The sequence below is a fragment of the Balaenoptera borealis genome (assembly GCF_965194805.1).
Source record: "Balaenoptera borealis genome assembly, chromosome: 2".
NCBI classification, from domain to species: domain Eukaryota; kingdom Metazoa; phylum Chordata; class Mammalia; order Artiodactyla; family Balaenopteridae; genus Balaenoptera; species Balaenoptera borealis.
In genome coordinates this window covers 45,293,016-45,317,743 of record NC_138867.1, presented here as the reverse complement: position 1 = coordinate 45,317,743, position 24,728 = coordinate 45,293,016, and the positions used below count along the sequence as shown (strand labels likewise).

General features: G+C 42.5%; 1 protein-coding gene, 1 long non-coding RNA gene and 1 pseudogene across 3 annotated transcripts in view; 1 reads left to right on the top strand and 2 right to left on the bottom strand.

Annotated features, from left to right (window-relative positions):
- Positions 1-24,728, top strand: part of ANKRD55 (ankyrin repeat domain 55) — a 502,662-nt gene that overhangs the window by 329,723 nt on the left and 148,211 nt on the right. The window lies entirely within an intron of this gene.
- LOC309624457 lies at positions 637-19,160 on the bottom strand. The gene is made up of 2 exons (XR_014241941.1): positions 8,566-19,160; positions 637-8,253 (listed from the first exon to the last, which is right to left on the bottom strand). It is a non-coding gene; the product is annotated as an uncharacterized lncRNA (long non-coding RNA).
- Positions 20,018-20,867, bottom strand: LOC309623113 (E3 ubiquitin-protein ligase RNFT1 pseudogene; annotated as a pseudogene). The gene has a single exon. The product of its transcript is annotated as an E3 ubiquitin-protein ligase RNFT1 pseudogene (transcript).

The window sequence follows — 24,728 nt, the reverse complement described above, 5'->3', positions numbered from 1 at the left end:
GAATCCATTCCTTGCCTCCTCCAGGTTCTGGTGACCATTGGCATTCCTTGGCTTGCGGCCACGTGGCTCTCTGTCTGCTCCACCTTCACATGGCCTTCTCCTCTGTATGTGTGGTGTTGAATCTCCCTCTGCCTCTCTCTTATAGGATACGTATAATTGCATTTAGAACCCACCTGGATAATCCAAGATAAGTGCCTCTTCTCAAGATCTTGAATTTAATCACATCTTTTGCCATAAAAGGTAACATTTACAGATTCAAAAGATTAGGGTATGGGCATAAGTTTAGGTTCACCTCTCATCCTACCACAGGGATATATACAATGATGTTTATTAAGAATTGCTGGGGCTTCCCTGGTGGCGCAGTGGTTGAGAATCTGCCTGCTAATGCAGGGGACACGGGTTCGAGCCCTGGTCTGGGAAGATCCCATATGCCGCGGAGCAACTGGGCCCGTGAGCCACAACTACTGAGCCTGCGTGTCTGGAGCCTGCGCTCCGCAACAAGAGAGGCCGCGATAGTGAGAGGCCCGCGCACCACGATGAAGAGTGGCCCCCGCTTGCCACAACTAGAGAAAGCCCTCGCACAGAAACGAAGACCCAACACAGCCAAAAATAAATTAATTAATTAATTAAAAAAAAAAGAATTGCTATTAGTAGCAAAATATTGGAAACAACATAAATGCCCTACTCATAAGATAATGGATTAAGTATGATATGCTCGTATGATAGGATATAGCAGTATAGAGTCAATTTCATCTTTATATTTATCAAAACACATAAATCTCAAAGACTTGTAGTAAAGCAAGTTGCAGATACCACTTATTTCATTTTTAACACAGGGATACATATACACAATTATAAAAACATGAGCTAAATAAGTACATACAGTTATATGTGATCAATGACAGTGTTAGAAACTGGGAAGCATTGGTAGGGTAGATGGAGAAAAAAACAAAGATGATTTCATTTTAAGTTTTCTTTTCAAAAAATATGCCAAATAGTAATTCCAAAATGTGAACAGTTCTTAATTCTGGGTGATAGACACATAGGTGTTTGTATTATAATTCTATGCATATTTCTTAATTATTTTAAACAATTTTAAAATGTTTTATATTGGGGGAGTTTTATGTTTAAACAATAGAAAACATTTAATAGTTTCTCTGACAGCAGTACAGAGGATAAATTAGAACAGGCAGGAAATAGAGGTAAAGAGATAGGTTGGAGGCTACTAAAAATAATGTATAGATAAGATGTTTGAAGCTCTGACCTAAGAGGGTGACCATGATAATAGAGAGAAAAAGGTGATTGTGAACAACATTAAAAAGGTAGAATCTATTGGACCTGGCAACTGAGTCATGGAACAGGGAGTGGGAGGGAGAAGCAGGGCTCAAGGGTAATACCAAGTTTCCTACTTCAGGAGCCGGTTGGATAGTGGTTGTGTAGTCACAGGCAACTACTGATCTGCTTCTGTCACTATAGATCAGTTTACATTTTCTAGAAGTGTATATAAATGGCATGCACTATATACTCTTTTCATCTGGCTTCTTTCTCTCACATAATTATTTTGATATCCATCCCTGTTGTACATATATATAGTTCATTCTTTTTTATGGCTTTGTAGAATGTTAGATTTTATTGATTGCCAATCTCCCTAGACTGTTCCTTCCTTGCTGAGCCTCTCCCTGGCATATCACGCAAGATGTATTGCCCCCTCACCTGCCCACTGCCCTCCCACATCAAAATCTGCAGCTGCTTTCCTTCCCCAAATCCTTTTGTCACCAATTGATGGGTGATGATAAGATTAGAGGAATTTCCTGGTGGATTGCAAAATGTTACATTAACAAAATATTAAATGAGCTATACTCTCAAGGGGTTTGGATGAGGTAACCTTCAAAGTCCCATCGTCAAAAAATCTCTGATTTGCTGCATTTCTGTTTCGTTCACAGTTCCACAAATGAACTATCATTTCTAATATGGATTTGCTAAAGACATAAAGATCGCCAGTACATGTGAGGTAGGACTAACTAAATGAACACCCCAGTTACCATGTTGGAGTTGCCTCCAAGTTTATCCCTCAGTTGGCCTGTGCAGATAATAAACAAACAAACAAACAAATAAATATCAATGGCCTAAGTTCTACATAATTAGCATTTTGCCCTTCCCAGAGCTGCCATATGGATCAAATTCAGCTGGTATCCTGAGGACGCCAGTGCTGCCTTAGAAAAATAATTAGTCTGGCATACCAACATCTGGGAAGTCTGCAGAAGCCAGATTCCAGGAAATAGGCACTTTGACAGAGTTACAAGCATGGATGCCCAAGGGAAGGAGAAGCCCTGAAAGAGTTGTTTTAAGTAGCTGCTTAATGATTGAGCAGATTGAACACTGTGAATGCTTTCACTTGGCAGGAGAAATTACACTACCTAGAGACGTCTGGGTGGCATTTAAAGTTGACAGACGGTAATGAGTACTGGTTTAAAAAAAAGTATTTTAGTGTGCTCACAACTGCTAAGAGACATCTCCATTCTATGTTTATATATTTACACCTGCACTAAGAAAGGAAAAAAAGAACAAAGCAAAGAGGAAGGAAGGGAGGGAGGGTGGGAGGAAGGCAGAGTTTCTACCTTGGTAGCCTGTTTCCAAAGACTCCTATATCATTTTAAAAACTAACAATAGTTGATCTCCTACTACGTGCATGCCAGGCTTTGTGCCACATGCTTTACGTACGTTAGCTCATTTAACCTTCACAACAGCTATGAGGCAGATAGCATTTTCTCCCCTTCTTAACCTGCTAAAACCAGGGAAGTCCCAGGTAAACAGGTACAAATTTGTTATCCTAATAAGAATGCAAAAATTGAAAGAAACCTTTCCCTACTCATTTACAAAGCTTCTCCAGGTTAAGTAAAGGGACATCATAGTGTGTAAAGAGACCAGGCTCTGAAAGAACTGCGTCCTTGTTTCCACCACTAGAAGACCTTGAGCAAGTCACATGACCTCTCTGGGCTTCATTTGCTTCCTTCCTGAAATGATGAGGGTAGACTGGATAAACAGTCCTCCATCCTCACTGCACACTAGAATCACCCAAGGAACTATGAAGAAATGCCAATGCCCAGACCCCACCCCTGACCAATTCCTGACCAATTGAATCTCAGAATATCTAGGGCTGGGATAAAGTATCTGGCTTTACTGCAGGGAATAAAGCATTTATGTCCCTACATCCTAGAGCTAACAATTTAGTGGGAGAAGCAAAAGGCAAAGAAATACATATAATACATTGCAGTATGGTAAGTGTTATTAAAGGAAAGAATAGTGTTATGAGAGTGAATATTAAGGAAAACATGATTTTAAATGGGGGGTGAGTGATCTGGAAAGACCATTCCGTGTGTTGGAAACCGGAGGTGGGAGTTGGCCAGGCAAAGTGCAGAGGAAAGAGCTTTCTAGTCAAAGGGAACATATCTTACTTGGTTAGGTATATATCAAACTTGGTCATTTCCATATACGTCTGTATATATATTCATATATGCACATATATGAATAACTTGTTTGAAGACCCAGATCCAGAAAACAGAGGTGCAAAGGAGAGTACAGAGTGATGGGGAGAGCAGCACTAAGTTGGCTTGGTGAGGTCCCAGAGCCAGAACATGTCATGTTGAGGATTTTAGATTTTTATCTTCGGTACAATAGCAATAGCAAAGCAGTGACAGGTTTAGGCAGGGGAGTGACACATTCAGATTTGTCTTTTAGAAGATTACTTGTGTTTACATGTGGAAAAAGGTTTGGTTGGGGCTAAAGGAAAAAGAGGAAAAGGGTTACAGAGTTGTGATAACCTGAGTGAAGCTTTTGTTCCTGATGATGCCAAGTTTTAGAAGAATTCTGGGTACCTGTGGAGACTAAATAAAGAATGGAAGAACAGGAGACAAGAAGTTTGACAGAATGCAAGTGACATAACTCATTAAAAATCAGGAAATTGCTTCGTACCGAATTTAGATGAGTGCCTTTGGCTTAATCCATGCTATTTTCTTCTGCCTGGGTTTATTTTGCCCCACAAAAACACACTGAATTACCCTGCCCCCATTCCTATTCTCTCACCCATTGTGTCTCTTTTTCCTTGTCATTGTTTATGTCTATGCCAAAGCTTAGGGTGGCATTCAACCTTGGCGTTCCCATTTTCATCCTTGCAAGGGTTCCCATTGTGCACCAGAGCATGGTTGGAGGAAGACTCTAATTGTGCAGAGTTTGGCCAGGCACTGATTTTTTAGCTTTTTCTCCCCTGGTTGAGTTGCTGGTCCACTGGCTTCAGTCCATTTCCTAATGGAGAGGTGTCAACTTCACAAAAGCATCACCTCAATTGGCACTAATTACCACCTTTCAGAACCATCATCACTCAAAAGCTCAGGACTGAAAGGTCAGCAGGAAAATGAACTTCCACTCACACCTTCTGGGGTGGTCTTTGGCTTCTGACCATGCGGAGAACAAGGGCTAATGGGGGACAGACCTTTCTGCCTTCCTGCTCTTAGACCATATGTTTCTTGAGAAATCAGCCTTGGGACACCAATCCTCTGCTCATGAGATGACTGAATTCATGGCAGAGCTCAGTCTTGTCAAGCTTCAGTCCCTGTCCCAGTTTCCCAATGCTTCCTTGTCTCTCCACCCCCAGGCTTCACTCCCAACCTCCAGGGGGTTCCAGCTGCATATGGTCCTGGTAAAGGAGGTAGCAGTAGCATGCCCACGCCCCTCCCGATGTGTTCATGGCACCCACATTCTCCTCCAGGCGATGGTTTAGATAGTACCCAAAGGTAAGAAGTGAAAATAGCTTTTCAGTATAGGAAGTACATTCACTCGTGTTCTTTCCCTTTGATCCTCACGACACCTTGGTGAGGGGCACAAGGCAGGCATTGTTATTAGCTCCATTTTTACAGATGAAGAGAGAAAGGCCAGAGAGGCTGGTGCCTTGCACAAGGTCCCATAGCCATTTAATGGCAGGGCTAGGTCCCCAGACTAAATTACTGCAGAGTGCAGGGGTGCGTGATCAAATAAGGTCACGTGTGCCAAAGCATTTTGAAAACTGAAAAGTACTATACCGATGCTCAGTATAGTATTAGTTTCCTAAGGCTGCAGTAATAAATTACCACAAAACAAGTGGCTAAAAACATCAAGCTTATTCTCTCACAGTTCTGAAGGCCAGCAGTCTAAAATCCAGCAGGGCTGCTCTCGCTCCGAAGAGCTTTAGGGGAGAATCTCTTCCTTAGCTCTTTCTGCTTCTGGTGGTGTCACCATTTCTTTACTTGAGGCCACATCACTCCAATCTCTGCCTCCGTGACCATGTTGCCTCTTTCTCTTCTGTCTCCTCTTCTGTCTGTCTCAAACCTCCCTCTGCCTTTCCCTTAGAAGGATACTTGGTTTAGAGTCTACCTGTTTAATCCAGGTTGATCTCCTCATCTCAAGATCCTTAATGTAATTACACCTGCAAAGACCCTTTTCCCAAATAAGAGAACCTCCATCATTCAAGGATTAGGAGATGGACATATCTACAGTATTTCAGGCCTTTACTGGTGCTGCTGTGGGTGTGGCAGAGCCCAGGCACTGTCCAGTGGTCCACAAAGTCTGTTTCTTCTAGCTCCAGCAGTCAAGTTGAGGCAATATAGCCTAGAAGTTAAGAACAGTTAAGAGCCAGTCTGCCTAAGGTTCAATTCCTAGTTCTGCCACTTGATGACTGTGTGACATTGAACAACTCCCCTAACCTCTCTGGGTCTTAATTTCTTCCCCTGTAACATGAAGATAAGAAAACCCTCTCTCATAAGGCTGTCGCAAGGCTAAAATGATTTAATTATGTGTAGAGTTAGACCAGCATCTATACTACAGAAATGTTAACTATAATTATTCCTTGGCTGGCACCGTGACTACTGCTAAATTCTCTCACCTCACTTGTTTATCATTAAATAATGATTTAAATAAATGGAGAATGGACTTTCCTTTCTGGAGGTGCACTCATGAATCATTCACTGATTCTAAGCATCTCCAGGTATGTTTTCTATAAAGGAATGTTCTAAATTGTAGGAAAAACAAAACTACAAGCAGTGAGAAGGAACCATTGTTTAAAATCTTCTATTAGCTTCTCATTTGATCCCAAAGGTTCTGAAATCTTTTTTTTTTTTTTTTTTTGGCTGCATTGGGTCTTTGTTGCTGCATGTGGGCTTTCTCTAGTTGCGGCAAGCAGGGGCTACTCTTCGTTGCGATGCGCAGGCTTCTCATTGTGGTGGCTTCTCTTGTTTCGGAGCACGGGCTGTAGACACACAGGCTCAGTAGTTGTGGCTCGAGAGCTCTAGAGCGCAGGCTCAGTAGTTTTGGCGCACGGGCTTAGTTGCTCTGCAGCATGTAGGATCTTAGTTCCCAGACCAGGGATCGAACCCGTGTCCCGTGCATTGGCAGGCAGATTCTTAACCACTGTGGCACCAGGGAAGTCCCCTGAAATCTTTTGAGCTCATTATTCAATCTAAATTTTCGGTTTGTTTTACAAGTATTTGGAAGAGTTCCGAAGGCTGACAAATACTTAAAATATTAAGTAAAAAAATGTTAGTAGAATGCCGTGGGTTTTAGAAGGGACTAGGTGTTTGAGCAAATGTTACAAATTAGGATCGAATCGCTTGTGTCGCTTCAACCCAAATAGATAATAATAGTTTGCCTGGGCTAGGTCTAAGTAATATTATGTTTCTTAGGGGGGTTTACCTACATTAAACTCTATGTTTTCCCTAGATTTTGTCCTATTTTCCTAGCTTTAGTCTCAGCCAGAGGCATAATGTCAGAAGAGAAATAAACAATGATGATTTTTGCTCCTGAAATTAGGTTTATTAAGACAGGCATTAAATTTGCCAGTCTCACTAGTGTATCAAAGGAAATGATGGAAAAACATCATAACTGTTATCAAAATAAATGTTGACAGAGAATAAACAAGCTGGAAAGAACCTTGCATATCAATTTATACAATTCCTGTAACTTTATTTTTTATAACTTTTTTAGTATAAAAGTGAAATATATTCATCAAAGATTTTGGAAATGATGGAAAACTGCCCCAAAAAACTAAATAAAATAATTAATAGTAGTCTTACTATTCAGAGATAACTACTGTTAACATTTTATTTTCTTCCAGTATAAAATGAAGTTTTCTTTCTATGATTGGAACTATGCCTCTGAAATTAGAAATGCCTCCTCTCTCTAGAAAGACAGTACTTGCTTTTTTTATTATGACCAGATGATCACTTTTATTATAAAATACTGAGATGGATCAAAAGGGTCTCTGTCTCTTTTGAGTCTTATTATCTCATTGCAATGCTAAGCAATATGCAGCTATTATCCACCCTATTTCTGTCCTCTGCCCAGAGATGAGACTGTCCAGCTGTCCTCCCAGATCTGTGGGTGACACGTGGGTTGTCTTCTACTGGCAGCTGAGCAAAAATACTAGAAAGCAGTTGTAGATAATTTCTTTTTCTAGAACCGTTGAAAACATTTTTATAATAATAATTAAAATTCATTGAGGTCTTACAATTCCAAATACTTTGAATCTAGTAACTCATTTGATCCTTACAATAATCCAATGAAGCCATCTGCCCTCAATAGGTGGCAAAATCGGTGAGCCCACAGCCTGGCTCTGTAGTCTGTGCCTTTAACCACCGTGGAAGAACTCCTGTAGAGACGCTGACAGCATGATGGCAATACTGAAGCTGCAGAACATTCTAGTGCTACAGACAAACCGGAGGAGGTTCCAAACCAAAAATCTGAGAGTGAGTTAGAAATTAAGGGTTTTTTTCAAATGTGAGATAAAAACCATACCTAGACAAAATGAGTGAGTTGATTACTTTGAGAAGTGCTTAATTTTGTTTTAAAATTAGTATCATCCATTGAAATGACATTTATAATATTTAGGCATATCTTTTTTCATATTTTTTGATTGAAAAAAGAGTAATCAATTAGAAAAGCATGTACTGATTTTGCCTCGGCTAATTCCCCCAAGGGAAGGCCATAGCCAACTCCACAGGCCACAACCTATCAGGGAGAGTCAAGTGGTGGGAACACCATCGACTTTAGATTCGAAATCCTGCTCCATCATTTTCGAGGTAAGTTATTTCCTAGGTGCACCTTGTTCGTCTTGAATTCTTTACATAGGGAAATGGAATAAAATCTCCTTTGCAGTGTTTTTCTGAGGATTAAATAAGACAATGTAGGTAAAGTACCTGGCAACACAAGTCAGTTAAGAAATGATAACTTTTTTTTTTAATTAATTAATGTATTTATTTCTTTTTGGCTGTGTTGGGTCTTCGTTTCTGTGCAAGGGCTTTCTCTAGTTGCGGCGAGCGGGGGCCACTCTTCATCGCGGTGCGCGGGCCTCTCAGCGTCGCGGCCTCTCTTGTTGCGGAGCACAGGCTCCAGATGCGCAGGCTCAGTAATTGTGGCTCACGGGCCTAGTTGCTCCGCGGCATGTGGGATCTTCCCAGACCAGGGCTCGAACCCGTGTCCCCTGCATTGGCAGGCAGATTCTCAACCACTGCGCCACCAGGGAAGCCCAGAAATGGTAACTTTTATTGTCTGTTCCTCCTCATGACAGTTTATTGAGTTCAAAACATAGTACCCAAAGAGGAAGGAACCTCCGCACACCTTCCAGCCTTGGCAACGAAAAACCTATCATGGTGGATATGGTAAGAGCAGGATGAATACAGAGGATAGAAGTAGTACATCCCCCTTCCCAACAGGATGGCCCTACTTGCCTAGGCAGGGGGCAGCAGCTGGGCCAGGAGGCTGGGAGCTGGCTGGCCTTCTGAGGCCAATTGGGGTCAGATAAAAGGAGAGCAGAGAAGGGAAGAGACTCTCTCCCAAATGCCAAGCTAATCAGCTCCTTTTAAAACCTCTGAATCTTCCCAGGCTCACCCTGAGTCTCCAGTCTACACCCCCGTGTGCCTTGGGCTTGCAGATGAAGATAGACAATTGGAAATATGATTCAGCTACGTTCTAATATTACAGATTAGAGGTCTGGTACAGAAAGGCTGCAGGGTGGTTAAGAATGTAATAATTACAACCCTCCCAGGATCCTGCCTTTGACATCTCTCGTTTGAAGAGCCCAAACAGCCTTGCGAGTATTAATGGACTGCTCATGCTTGTTCCCAACATTGCTAAGAAAAGGAAAAGGGACAAAAGGAACAGAGAGGCAGTTCCAGGGTCCAGTCGGTGAACAGCAGTTATTGGGCTCTGAGGAGCACTGTCAGCCATGGAAGGGCTCACAAAGTTCAAGCCTCCAAGTTGCTTGTGGGGCGAAAATCAATCTAAGAGCTAAATGGCAGAAGCCAAGTTACGGCGAAGTAGTTAGGCTTCCCCTGAGAATTGAGTTATGATTGTAGCAGAGTAAGTGAAGCTTGAATATTTTTTTAAGACTATTAAAAAGTTCTGCTTGAACTTTTCGGAAAGGGGCGGGTGCAAACTTGCCTGAGAACCCCGGGGATCTGCGAAGCAAGGGACTAAAGCTCCAATACCTCTTCTCTGAGATTCAGTTATTGAAATCTGTTGAGGTGAACTAAGGGTCAGCGGGTGACCACAGCCGGGACCCAGGGACAAGGAAGGCAAGGAAGCCCCTAAACAAAACTAATACTTTGAGGGAAGAAGGAGACAGGAGGGAGAGCTCCACCCCGCCACCCGATCCCCGTCTCCACTGCCAGCCAGCTGGTTGAAGGGAGCAGCAGAGAAACCCGTCCTCTAGGGGGCAGTCTGGAGCCTCGGGATGTGACAGTGTGAGCGCGTCTAAGACGCCATCACTGCGGGTCAGGCCCGGGTTGGTGTGTAACCCTCCCCGACTCAGAGTAGCGCCAAAGGGTGAGGAGTGATCTTCCTTTTTTCCTCCTGAAGAACCGCTGCAGCCCGAAAGGGGATCTGCACTGAGTCATGGCGGACAGGAAGCGGAGCCCAGCGGCACCACCTGCCCGGGCGCTGGGCTGCGCCAGAAGGGAACCTCTGCAGAGGTATTGTCTGGAGCTGCGTTCAGCTTCCATAGATGCCTGGCAGCTGAGGAAGTGTCAGTCCCCCGGCTGGATCTGCTAAGAGAGATTGGTTTTCCTGCTGATCTAAAGAGCGGTGGAGCTGGAGAGTTGTATTTTCCGAGGCCAGCTGCAGGCCGGGCATTTTCTATCCCCAAACTACAAACCGTTTAAAAGTTAAACTCACTCTACGTTAAACTCCTTCAACAAAGGAGGAGACGATGAGAGTGTCCGTGGTTCGGAGCTTAGGCTCTGTGTTTAGACGCGCCTGAATTAGAATTCTTTTTCTGTCACTTAGTAATAGCTCTGTGTCCTTGAGCCAGTGCCTCAGCTGGTTTCCCCATCTGTTATGATCCTCCAAAGGGGACAATAATGATACCGATCTCATAGGGTTGTTTTGAGAATTAAATAAGGTAAATCATGCGATGTGCGTGGCACAGCCTCAATAAATGTTAGGTTAAACAAACAGACCAACGGAAACCCACATAGGCACCAAGGTTATCCCATGGGAAGAGAACTGCATTTGGCAAGTCCCTCCGGTGGACTCAGCAAGTTGTGTGTGAGCAACGGTGAGTTGAGTTCACTTAAGACTTAGAGATGGTGCTGAGAAATCATGAGCCATTTGGTGAGAAAAAGGCCAGTGACTTTGGGACAGGCCCAGAATATTCAGAAGGACTTGGATGATGAGTGGATTTAGACAAAAATCAAAGCATCCTGATTCCAAAACGACTATGCCATTTTTGGAGTAATTTTTGACTCTCACTAAAGAGTTTCAGTGTTGTACAAGGACGTTCTCTATTTTAGTTTTTCCTCCACTTATTTCTCCCTTCCCCCCAAAACTCCTTGGAGGATTGCTCCTTTGCATCTTTTGATTTAAATTCTCATTGGAAAATAATAATAGCGTTGCTACTTTTCACTTGGTGTTTTGGTCCAATATGCTCCACTTCAGACATGGGAATGCCTTCCTGTGAAACATTTCACGGAGGTGAAAGACGGGCAACGCCTCTCACGATGGTGGTGGAAGAGACATAAAACTTCATACGTCAGGAATCTTCTTGACAGGACTTACTAGGCCTGAGTCCAAGATGAAGCTGAGAAAAATGAAAAGGGATTTGGCTGACAAAGCAGATGACAGGCAGGGAGAGCCAGTGAAAGGGAATTGGCCAATGGCGAAAGGGGAATTGGCAGGGCTTTGTGAACCCCTTCTGGAAAACCATAAACCTCGGATTGTCCGTCTGGCGCACCAGTCCTCAGAGACACATCATTTTTGCCTGTGGAAGGTCCCTGCCCGGAAGCTGCACCTCAGGGGGCGCCTTTGGAAGAGTGGGTCGTGTCTGGATTGGTGCCCAGCACTAAGTGGACGGGGATGAGAAGAAACCGCTCACAATGAGATCTCCGAGGGCTGGGAGATGGGGAGCCGCTCCAGTGGCTGACACTTGTGAGTCAGAGCGATGGGAAAAGAAGCTGAGACACAGAGGAAGAGGACGGGACGCTGGGGAGGGAGGAGGTGGGAAGCAGCTCTGTTTCTTCAGTCAGAGACTGTCGGGGCCTGCCCGAGACGGGTCCCCAGTTGCAATTACTAATCTAACCTTTTGAAACTCGAGTCTGCCTTCTTCCAGGTGAATAATCCACTCATCTGGGTCTCCCGAGTGAGCACTTAACCTTGTGAAAAATCTCTCTCAGGAGTAAACTCTGTGTTTGCCTGCGTGATCCCGACGTGGGTTGAGCTGACACGTGGGAGCCGGGCTGATCCTCGTCCAGTGGGAGAGCAGGGCCTTCACTTCAGAGCCCTCCGGATTCTTCCAGAGTGTCCTCTTCCTCTTGTCTTAGTGTTGTACCCTTTGGTTCCAGGCCATCCAGAACCCCACTTCGGACCTTCTCCTTGGCCTCCCACTCAATTCTTTCCTTCCTGAGAGCTTCCTGGCTTATGACCCAATTTCCAACATCTCCCCTACCCAGATTAGCTTGAGATATGCTTCCTTTCCTTAGAGAATTGGCAGGGAAAAGCGCATGCTAAGGTGTTAATGACCAGTAATAATTGTGATAAACGCTATCAGAGCATAATGCCCTAGCCTAGTGCACGGAAAATTATAATAATGTTCCCATACACTGAGGTAAATAAAAGTGAGACACAATGGGCCAAAGAGGGCTTGGCCAGAGCTACACCCACACCTCCTCTACCATCCCCTCCTTTAAGGGCTGAAGGAATTGATATCTCCCAACTTCTGTAACCCTTTGTTCACATCAATTGGGAAGCTCTGTCTTAACCCAATGGTTTTTCAGATGTCCTTCAATAAGCCCTAGCAGTTTGCAGATGTGTCTCAGCGGGAGTGAGGGGCTGATCCGAAGGGTCACCTACTTCAGCAACAGTATCTCTGCTTTTATCTGTTTTATTAGGCCTCTGAATAAAATTGTATCAAAAGGGAGAATGTTGGCAGCATAAAGGAGTTAGAAAATCACTATCTTAAAACCAACAAATAAAATCTTTAATGGTAGAAGCTCAGTTAACCATGACAGGACAGTGAGGGAGATATTCTGAGGACAGAGGGGTTTTCTGGGGCCCTTCCTCCATATCATGCAGGCAATATAGTCTACTCCATACAGACCTCCACACAAATCTGCACATAATCTGTGCATATCTTGCCCCTCTGGCTTTAGGGGTTTTGTTTCTTTAAAAAAGTCCGCTGCTTGAAAACATTATCCTAATACCAGGTAGATTAATGCCAGAGCCTGCTAATGTCTCAGCTCACTGAAACCAAAAACACAATCACTGTTCTTGCCTTTGCTACCTTTTGTATTGCACCTTGATTTATTTCTGCCATTTTTCGGAAGCCATGCAACTAGATCAAAGCTGCTGAAGAAAGCATAGCAAAATGAAGTGCTGTAGGTTGACTGAGCTATTTCATAAGATTGAGGCATTGGTTTATTTACTATTATTATTATATTATTTTGTTGTTACTATTGTATGTATTTCCATACCCACCTTGTTCCAAAAAGGACTCAAAATGGGAAAGATCCATTGATTTGTGTTCTACGGAAGAGGTTTAATGTCTAAGTTTAGGTTACTTGGTGTTTGATGAGTGACATAATTTTAAAACTACCAAGGTTTAATGTGAAATTATTTTAAGGTTTCACTTGCCTGATTTTAATTTTAAACCTTATATTAAAATAAAGTATCAATGAGAGTTACAGTTGTGTGTGTTTGTGTGTGTGTGTGTGTGTGTGCATACATGCACCTGTATGTGTTTTTTTCATTTATATTCCACATTGTTCTATAAAGGGCTTGAGGCACCTTACAAAGAATTTGAGCCAGCAAAAAACTATAGTTTTAGATTTTAGGGAGAATGCCTTAAAAAAAAACTGATAAATTTTTACCTTTCAGCCAGCATTCACCAGTAACATTTTTTCTGTTAATCGATAGAATTTTGATAACACACTTGAAATATGCTTCTTCACCTTTAGAGCCTTATTTCCTAGAGTTTTTCACTACATTTCAGCAGCAGCAGAGGCAAGTGGAGATGCAGAATTGCATCAAAGAACAGACTCATTTCTGTCACCCTTGCCTCAAATTCTCTTTCTAAGGTTCTGAAATCTCTAAATACAGCTATATGATTTATTCTAGATACTTCTGGGCCAGTGGAATTCTAGTCCTCAAAATAAAAAGTTTTAGAGACAGCCCAATCAAGCTTTACTTCTTATAATATAAATCAATCTCCAGCAAAGAGAGCCTGTCCTTATGTGGGACTCAGCATCTCCTGAGGCACGATTCACAAAGCAGAAAGTCAGCCAGTCAAGACTGTTTCTCTTGCTTCCAACTCTGTCTTACTCTTTGTTGCCTTTTCACTGTTCCCATGTGCTATATTGTCTGTGTGACCCTTATTTTAAAATACCTCAATATAAACGTTGCAATGTAGTTGTATATACAAGTTACTCTATCCTCTAAGAGCAGTTAGCTAGCATTTAGAATGCCGTGTTTGGGGATCTACCCTCCAAAAGTGGTTAACCAACAGATGAAGAACCCTCGCCAGAATCAAGATCTTCTAAGATGGCCACTTAGTATCTTATTTTTTTTTTTAAGATTTATTTATTGTTTATTTATTTATTTTTGGCTGCATCGGATCTTAGTTGCAGCATGGGGGATCTTCGTTGAGGCATGCGGGATCTTTACGTTGCAGCGCGTGGGCTCTTCATTGCGGCACAAGGGCTTCTCTCTAGTTGTGGTGTGTGGGTTGTTTTCTCTTCTCTAGCTGTGGCGCATGGAGTCCAGAGCACATGGGCTCTGTAGTTTGTGGCACGCAGTCTCTCTAGTTGAGGCGCATGAGCTAAGTGGTTGTGGCCCTTGGACTTAGTTGCCCCGTGGCACGTGGGATCTTAGTTCCCTGACCGGGGATTGAACCCGCATCTCCTGCATTGTAAGGTGGATTCTTTACCACTGGACCACCAGGGAAGTCCCAGTATCTTATTCTTTTATTGAAGTATAGTTGATTTGCAATGTTGTATTAATTTCAGCTGTACAGCAACGTGATTCAGTTATACATATATACACATTCCTCTTTTATATTCTTTTCCATTATGGTTTACCACAGGATATTGAATATAATTCCCTGTGCTATACCATAGGACCTTATTGTTTATCCATTCTATACATAATAGTTTGCATCTGCTGACCCCAAACTCCCAATCCATCCGTCCCCCACCCCCCACCCCTTGGCAACCTCAAGTCTGTTCTCTATCTCACATGCCATGCCATGTGAGTCTATTTCTGTTTTGTAGTTAATTTCATTTGTGTCATATTTTAGATCCCATGTAAGTGATATCATATGGTATTTTTCTTTCTCTTTCTGACTTACTTCATTTAGTATGATAATCTCTAGGTCCATCCATGTTGCTGCATATGGCATTATTTCATTCTTTTTTATGGCTGAGTAATATTCCATTGTATGTATGTACCACATCTTCTTTTTTTTCCATTGGGGTACAGTTACTTTACAATGTTGTGTTAGTTTCTGTTGTACAGCGAAGTGAATCAGTTATATGTATACATATATCCCCTCTTTTTTGGATTTCCTTCCCATTTAGGTCACCACAGAGCATTAAGTAGAGTTCCCTGTGCTATACAATAGGTTCTCATTAGTTATCTGTTTTATACATATTAGTGTATATATGTCAATCCCAATCTCCAATTCATCCCACTCCCCCTTTCCCCCACTTGGTGTCCATACGTTTGATCTCTACGTCTGTGTCTCTTTCTGCCTTGCAAACAGGTTCATCTGTACCATTTTTCTAGATTCCACATATATGCATTAATATGTGATATTCATTTTTCTCTTTCTGACTTATTTCACTCTGTATGACAGTCTCTAGGTCCAGGCACATCTCTACAAATGACCCCATTTCATTCCTTTTTATGGCTGAGTAGTATTCCACTGTATATATGTACCACATCTTCTTTATCCATTCATCTGTTGATGGACATTTAGGTTGTTTCCATGTCTTGACTATTATGAATAGTGCTGCCATGAACATAGGGGTACATGTATCTTTTTGAATTATAGTTTTGTCTGGATATATGCCCAGGAGTGGGATTTCTGGATCATATGGCAACTCTATTTTTAGTTTTTTGAGGAACTTCCATACTGTTTTCCATGGTGGCTGTACCAACTTACATTCCTACCAATGGTGTAGGAGGGTTCCCTTTTCTCCACATTTGTTATTTGTAGACATTTCAATGATGACCATTCTGACTGGTGTGAGGTGCTACCTCACTGTAGTTGTGATTTGCATTTCTCTAATAATTAGTGATGTTGAGCATCTTTTCATATGCCTGTTGGCCATTTATATGTCTTTTTTGGAGAAATTTCTATTTAGGTCTTCTGCCCATTTTTCGATTGGGTTATTTTTTTGTTGTTGAGTTGTATGAGCTGTTTGTATATTTTGGAAATTAATCCCTTGTCGGTCACATCGTTTGCAAATATTTTCTCTCATTCCATAGGTTGTCTTTTCATTTTGTTTATAGTTTCCTTTGCTGGGTCACTTAGTATCTTACATAAAATTAGCTAAATCTACACCAGGAGGCTTATTGATTAGCATAGGGGGTGTTTAAAATAGTTTTTAATTGGTGAAATGAGCAGTATTCAAATAGGTGGCTGGTAAGTAGTGTCATACAGGAATGACTGCCCTTTCCTGAATGAAGTATTAGCACCTGGCAAGCCCAGCTTGCTGAATACAGATAGTTCAAGCTTGCGGTCTAGACCTCCGAATTGGTTCTGCATTCCTCTCCATCACGAGACACCCTATGCCTGACCCAGCACAAAGCTGGCCACACCTGTCATCAGAATATGCTTGCCCTGAATTCAGTTAAGCCTTTTATGGGAAATGCTGAACAGAGGGTCCAAGGGTAAAGAGTGGGACCTCGCCAGCTACAGAGCAGGCTTAAGACTATCTTTGACCCTTAATGTGAATAAATATCTAGGTGTTGTCAGAATATTTTCTAAAACTAGGTTTCATTGTAATATGGCTCCTGGTAGCATGGTTGTAGGGAAAGGAACATATAGGCTCCCCAGTCTCCCCCACTTCTAATGGTTGGAGGCTATTGACATTTACCAGAAAAACTTCATATTTACCAAAAGGTCAAATTGGCTTCAGTGGATTGCCATGACATGCAAATTTCAAATCCGTGCTTCAAAGTCCAGAAATGACTCACTTGCAAACATGGAGAGTTCATTTAGATAAAGATGTTTAGCTTATGGTTGTGTTTCTTTCCCTTGGAATTTTGGGTCTCTGATTGCCTTCTGTAAATATCCCTCACTCAGTTGATAGAACTGTTTGGTGGGTCTTACACTTGTCCCTGAACACCCTTTTACTGTGATTTCTAGGATATTTTCCAAACCCTTTAAAATTCCGGGACCCTGAGAGTTGCCTGCTTAAGCAGTAGCTGTGCTCCTTTTCTGTGCCATTTCCTTGTAAAACATTGAATTCGAAACAGGTTGCAGTAGAAATCTAGAGCCACTGAGGAAAGAGTGGAAGCTGGGTAGAATGTTCCCCCACTGTGCTGGCTGTGATGGGAAGCTCTGCCCAGGGTTCAGGGAGAGGCCCACTGGGGACCCTGGGCTTCATCCCTGCAAGATTTCTTTTGAGATTTCAGGCCTGTCAAGTTCATCTTCAAAGAACGCAGTGCTATTCTGATATTTTATTATTATTTGAATGAGAGTCAACCACTGACTAATTGTGTCTGGGACACATCAGGCCAAAGCCTGCCTTGGGGCAAGAGGTTGGAAAGATGATTGGGACCATGAGGGGGAACTGGGAATTGAGAGACCTCTTGGGAAGCATCAGGGTAGAAGAAGGTAACACAGAATTTGGCATCAGTAATGGTTTTTCTCTTATCTCCTCCCTGAACTATTTGGAACACTGGGGGCCTTGAAGGTGACCACTGGCCTAGAGTGAATGAGCATCCTCCCCAGGGCTGCAGAGCAGTGCAACAGACAACCCCTAGGGGGCAGCACTCAGGCCCAGATCTCAGTGAGACTCTCAGCTGCAGGGCGGGCACCTAGGGGCACCATCTCCTGCTTCTCACATAAAGATTAGTGCACATGCAAAGATAAGGAACATTTTCCAAGCAGTAATAAGGTCTTGAATACAAAAAAGCAGCAAACCAGAGCATTCCAGCAAGAAAATAAGACCAGACTGGTGTGTCCAAAGGAATACAAGCCAGGTTTCACCAAGTTTTTACTGAGAACAAACTGGATGCTTTTATGAGAATCCTAGTGTATAATAATCATAAATGATAATAATTACGTTTAACATTTGGTCCTTATTCCGTATGTGGATTCAGTCATTCTCTGTCATTTTGTCGTTTTCATGAAATCTGTTCATGAAAGTGACATAAGCATCCTGTGTTTATTACAGAGAACGACCTGGAATGGTTGGCTTCTCCCTGCTTATGGAAGTGACAGGTCTGGCAACACTAGCTGAAGAGATGTCAGGGCATCTACTTCTTCATCACATCCCACATTCACCAATTTTAACTCTATTCAGAGAATTCCTCTTATGGTCCTGACCAGTGTGAAAAGTAAATGATCAGCCACTTCAAATATTGTGTGAATTTTCTTAAATAAGGAGACAAATCTTTAGACTGCCTTGGGGAAAGTTTCAAGCTGTATAATCTCTGACACAGATTGGTTCTCCTCCCTCTAATACCTGAAAGTATTCTAGAACCCAGCAATGTTTGGGCCCTCACTTTAATTGCCTACGATTCAGATGTGAACTGGTGCTCCCCCAGTCTCAGATGTCTGGGTAAATTCACCAGTTCCACATCTGTGAAAACTCCAGGCCTTGCTTTGATTTCTGCTGATTCTCGGAGTCGCTGACACCCTCACGGTTACCTCCTGCCTCTGGCTTCTGGGTTCAGGTGTGCTGTCTCTGCATTAGCCTCTCTCAACCCAGGAGTAATACTCAGCCCCTTGCCATTTTACACCAAAAAATTCACTCTAAGCATTTCATGAGTGATACATTGTACTGAAGTTTTGGGACTCATGGGTGAGATTGCGTGGGTAGGTACGTCATGTCGCATTACTCAAGGTCTCACTAGGTCCTAGTGGCTCTCTTTCCTATTTCCCTCCATCCCTCATTGTCCCTGGAAGCTCCATGATCTGCTCCCTCTGTTAGCCAAACTAACCCAGGTCCTCTTAGCTCCTACCTCTACCCTTCCACCAAAGACCCACAGAACAAAGTGTCCTCTATTTAACAAGACCCAGGCTCCTTAGAAGAAAGCTAGAAATATAAATAACAACAACAGCAACACCAGTTCATCTGCATGTTCCATTTACTAGTGGATTGAGATCAAGTCTGAGTCTCTGCCTCCATCGAAAGGCAGCACAATGTTTTAGAAAAGGAGCTGAATTTAGAGTCTGCCCCTTGGTGTTAGAGCCAGCAGCACCCTTCACTAGCCATGTGGAAAAGCCAGCAATCCATTTCAAGCCTCAGTTCATCATCTGAGGAGTGAAGATATTACTAATGTTTTGAATCATTATGCTGATCCGAGGAAATAGTTTATGCAATGTACTCTGAAACATTAGAGCAGTGGTGCCCAGAACATTTTCAGCTTTTCCAGACTGAGGAGTGCTGCTGGCATTTAGGGATACTGGGTGTCCTGCACTATTTACAATAGCCAGGTCATGGAAGCAACCTAGGTGTCCATGGACAGATGAATGGATGAAGAAGATGTGGCACATATATACAATGGAACATTACTCAGCCATAAAAAAGAACGAAATTGGGTTATTTGTAGAGACGTGGATGGATCTAAAGACTGTCATACAGAGTGAAGTAAGTCAGAAAGAGAAAAACAAATGTCTTATATTAACACATATATGTGGAACCTAGAAAAATAATACAGATGAACCGGTTTGCAGGGCAGAAATAGAGACACAGATGGAGAGAACAAACGTATGGACACCAAGTGGGGGGAAGTGGCAGGGGAGGGGGTGGTGGTGGGATGAATTGGGGGATTGGGATTGACATGTGTACACTAATATGTATAAAATGGATAACTAATAAGAACCTGCTGTATAAAATAATAAATAAAATAAAATTCAAAAATTCAAAAAAAAAATATTGGCAAAACCCTATCTGAAAGTTTTTAGGTGTGTAAAAATGTCTAGAACTTTTAGTATGAGGTAGAGTAAAGCCAGCAATATCCCAAGAATCCATCTAGTTACATTACCAAACTCCCCATAGCTTATAAGGTAACGAAACCAAACTGGTATGGGAACAAAAGTTTGGTAATACTGACATAATTCTTCTAAAATCATATACCAGTAACCCTTGGATTTAAAAGGCATGATTTATCACAGGATATTGAATATAGTTCCCTGTGCTATACACGGAAAAGAATATTAAAAAAGAATGTCTATAGGTGTATAACTGAGTCACTTTGCTGTACATCAGAGATGGGCACAGCATTGTAAATCAACTATACTTAAATTTTAAAAATTAAAAAAATTAAATTAAATGAAAGGCATGATGAAAGAAGGCACCAGTAAAATAGGCATTTTAAGCCCATGAAGAGGAATTTCAGAATGAAGTCTGTAATTCCAGCAATTGAAGTACTTCCCAGAAGCTCCAATGGGGTCTAGAGCAGGCTTTTTAAAAATTAAGCTATAATAAAGTGACTGAGAATAAAAGATGTAATAGGAAAGAATGGAAGATCCTGCTATGAATACCAGTAACCAAGCACACTGAATCTCTGAACACCTTTCTCTTAGGAAAACCAGATTTGAAATGCTTTTGGTTTCATGTATAAAAGTTGTAAGTAGCCCAATTCCAAGAGCAACTCCTGTTGTATGCTGTATAACAAGTTTAACACCCAGAATCAAAATAAATAGGAGACTTTTTTGCAACCCCTTGAAGAGATATCGGAATTCTGAGAAGGCGCTACTACCATGATCTCCAGACTCCGTGTCAGTATCATCAGGCTGCCTTGCTTCATGGTGGAGGTGACTATGTACACGTTCCTGGGTACAGCTCTGGACACCTGACCTTATATTTCTGGAGCTTGGGTTTCCAGCACATTCTTTAGGTATGGAGTTCCTCTGGATATGAACATCTCCAGAATCAAAACAGGAGGCTTCTCCTATCAATCTTGTTTGGACACATGGGAGGCTAAGGCATCCTCACTGCCTGCAGCTCCTGAAGGACTGTGCAGTTGGCAACTGTTGGCTTGCGTGACCCTTGAATACTTTTCTGTGATCCAGATTTCTTTGCTTCAGGGCTCTGTCTCCTCTCATGACATTGAGTGGACCGAGGCCCAGGTATCGACTGCAGGAACAGCGGGAGATGCCGCCTCGAGGCCTTCAGTCAGGGCCATCACCTTCAAACCCCACGACCAACAACTCCAGCCCTGCTTGACAGCCCAGATAGTTGTCTTTCCAATGTCAGTATAACCCAGTATAAATAACTGTTGAGCTAAAGGAAGTACAAATTTCAAGTACCTTTCCCATCCCTCTCAGTCAGGTTTTGATAAGCAAGGTAGACATAAATAGGGCCCAGACCCCCAGATGCCCATGAGCAACACAGTTCTGATCCCCTGGCTCTCCTGCCCCTGCTGTTACTGAGAGGCCTAACATTTGTAGACGAGACTCCTGATTTGCTGTTCTGGTCCCCCACCTGCACTCCCCCCTGTATCCTCAGGCATAGACCTGTGACTGCTGCTCCTACCACGGAGGTGGTCCACATGAGGTAGGGCAGGGAGGATGGGCATATATTGCCCTGGGGTCAAAATCTAGATGAAAATTTGCATTCCTCTCACTGACTCTGCATTCCGAGGATTTAATGAGCTGTTTTGAAAGATGCTTGATGAAGTGATATTTTCACATAGATATTTTACTATTTATATAAGGAGAAAAAAAACTGGCCTCTGTGGGCTTCAAGAGGAGCATGCTTCAAATGACAGTGGGAGGGCCTAGCTGGCTGGGAAGATACAGGATCTGTAAGCCAGTTGTGATTCTATCTCCAGTCAACAGGGTGAACCACAAGTTTTGTTCTTAGATCACATCTCTGATTACTTTGACAGCGTCACTTCTCCCTCTGAAATCTTTAGTGACTCTGTATGCTGATAGAAATATTCCAATTTCCTTAGCCTTTAATCCAATCTTTCCTTAATTTGAGTCCAACCCGCTTCTCTAGTCTTCTTTTAGCTCACTTCACAAATCTTACACCTCAGGTCCCTTCAAAAACAAAAAAATAAATAAACAAAGGAACTTGTCCTTCCCTGAAAACAGGCTCTCCAGCTAGTTCAGCTGCTAATTAATGAGCAGTATGACCCTGGCTAATCATTAACATCTCCAAGTCCCAGCAGCCTAGCTTGTAAAATCCGGGGGCAAGGCCTGGGCTGATGAATTTGTCACAAGTTGCCCAGGTGGATCTAACACACATCAAAGTTTGTGAACATCTGGACCTAAAACTTCCTCCACTCTGATTTTCGCACGCATTAACCATGCACTGCAATTCTCTGCCTCTGTGTGTTTGCTTAATAAAGTACCTTTTCCTGGAATGTTTCGCTTTCCCTCTAATTAACCCCAGTATACCTGTGTGTACATGTACGTGCACACACACACACACACACACACTCACACACAATCAAGGTCCCTCAGGATGAAGTCCAACACCACCCCCTCCAAAAAGTCTTGCCTGCGGGCTAAGCTTGCCTTCCTGTGCTCATTCCTCAAACACCTCTACCACAATCAGTCTTAGTTCTCAGTGGGTTTTGTTTAACGTACCACTGGTGGACTGTAAACTTCCTGAGTATAAATATTCCTTCCTGTTCATTCCTCATATTCCATATTATTCATGGGAATAGCTCACGAGAGTAGGTTGAATTGAGTTGACTTGACATGAATCCATTGAGAGACATCTTAGTGAAGGTGACTTGCTGGAGGGTCTTGGGAAGGTTGCTGGTTAGGGTGGAGGTCGTGTGTCTCTCTGGCTATCGTGAAAACTTGACCAGTCACACATTCCCTGTCTCTATCCACATGTGATTGTGGACTCAAAGCAATAAGAAAAGCACAGCTGTTTTTTGTCAAAATCAGATGATTTTTATATCTGTAATCTTGCAGCCAGAGCGGTTGAGCCGATATATTTAATGACTCACTCTATACAGACGAAAGTTTGTTCTTGAGAAATGAGGAGGGGGAACCATTAATCTTTTCTAAAATAAACAGAGTCGTAATGACTCTAATCTGAAGAGTAGAGATCCTGAGCTGGAACGCAGCACCCAAGGACCCGCCAAGTTCCGTGAGAGTGAGGAGCGCCCAGATGATAAATGATTGTGGGATCCTTTTCCTTGTGGTCTCTGAGGGACGTTCACAGTATCACCAGATTTTAAAGGTGCTTTATCAAAGTAACTGCCCCAGCTTCGTGAGAAAGAAAAGCTTGTCATCATCTAAGGCCTTTGGGGGACTTGCTTTTCTAAGCTTGCTTCTAAGCTTTGGGGTGCCCACTGGGTCAGCATTTTGCTTTGGGTTGCCTACCCCTGTGTCATATCCATGCCCCTCCTACCCCAGCACCCCCATCCACAAGTTCCTGCTTCTCCCTGAGGCATGGGGGAGAGAGGCTCTGTCCTCTGCTTTCCTAGTACTCACTTATTCCCTAATCCCTGAAATCTGGCCAACGTCCCCCTCGAGGTCATGAAGCATTGGCTTTCTTTGCTGCCAACCAGGCTCAGCAGTCTCTTTCTGACATCCTGCTTGACTTCTCAAGGGCATGTCAGACTTCTGGACTCCCTTTGCTGCCTTGGCTTCCAACCTGATTCGCCTCTGCTTCTCTTCTCTAACATTCTCTGATGGCTCTTTCTTGCCTGTCACTTAAATATTGGCATCCCCACACTTCTTTCTCAGGTCAGCCTCTTTTCTCCCTCTACATTCTCCTTCTTTCTTTTTTTCTTTTAATTGAAATATAGTTGATTTACAATATTGTGTTAGTTTTAGGTGTACAGCCTAGTTATTCAGTATTTTTGCAGATTATATTCCATTAAGGTTATTACAAGATAATGGGTATAATTCCCTGTGCTGTATAGTATATCCTTGTTGCTTATTTATTTTATATATAGTAGTTTGTATCTGTTAATCCCATACCCCTGATTTGTCCCTCCAGCCTTCTCTCCCCGCTTTGGTAACCGCAAATTTGTTTTCTATATCTGTGAGTCTGTTTCTGTTTTGTATGTACATTCATTTGTATTATTTTTTAGATTCCACATATAAGTGATAACATACAGTATTTGCCTTTCTCTGTCTGACTTATTTCACTGAGCATAATGCCCTCTAGGTCCATTCACTTTGCTGCAAATGGCAATATTTCATTCTTTTTTATGGCTGAGCAATATTCCATTGTGTGTGTGTGTGTGTGTGTGTGTGTGTGTGTGTGCGCGCGCGCACGCACACCTGTGTGTCACATCTTCTTAATGGAATCATCTGTTGATGGGCACTTAGGTTGTTTCCATGTCCTGGCTATTGTAAATAGTGCTGCGATGAACATTGGGGCATATGTATCTTTTTGAATAAGAGTTATTGCTGGGTCATATGGTAGTTCTATTTTTAGTTTTTTAAGGAATCTCTATGCTGTTTTCCATGCACCAATGTGCATTCCCACCAATGGTGTAGGAGGGTTCCCTTTTCCCCAAACACCTCCAATATTTGTTGTTTGTAGATTTTTCTGATGATGACGATTCTGACAGGTGTGAGGTGATACCTCATTGTGGGTTTGATGTGCATTTCTCTAATAATTGGCAATGTTGAACATTTTTCATGTGCCTGTTAGCCATTTGTATGTCTTCTTTAGATAAAATATCTATTCAAGATAATGTCATTTATTTTCACAGAACCTCGATGCTAAGGGTTCTCAAGCCTCAACCCTCTCCCAAGCTACAGGCTCATTTTTTGAATGCCCTGATGGACATCATTTGGACATTCTATTGGTATTTCACACTGACCATTTCCAAATCGAATGGATTATCTCTGATCCACTCCCACCCACCCACCCCTCTTCAAATAGTCTCCAGTGCATATTTTCCATTTTCTCTATTTCCTATAGTAGCACCACAGTCATCCCAGTAACCTTGTACTCTAAACCCTGGAACGTGTGTGACTCCCAACCTCTTTTCCATTCCTTTCTCTGACATGTCACTATTTACCAAATTCTTAGAGTTCAGTCCTATAGATTCTG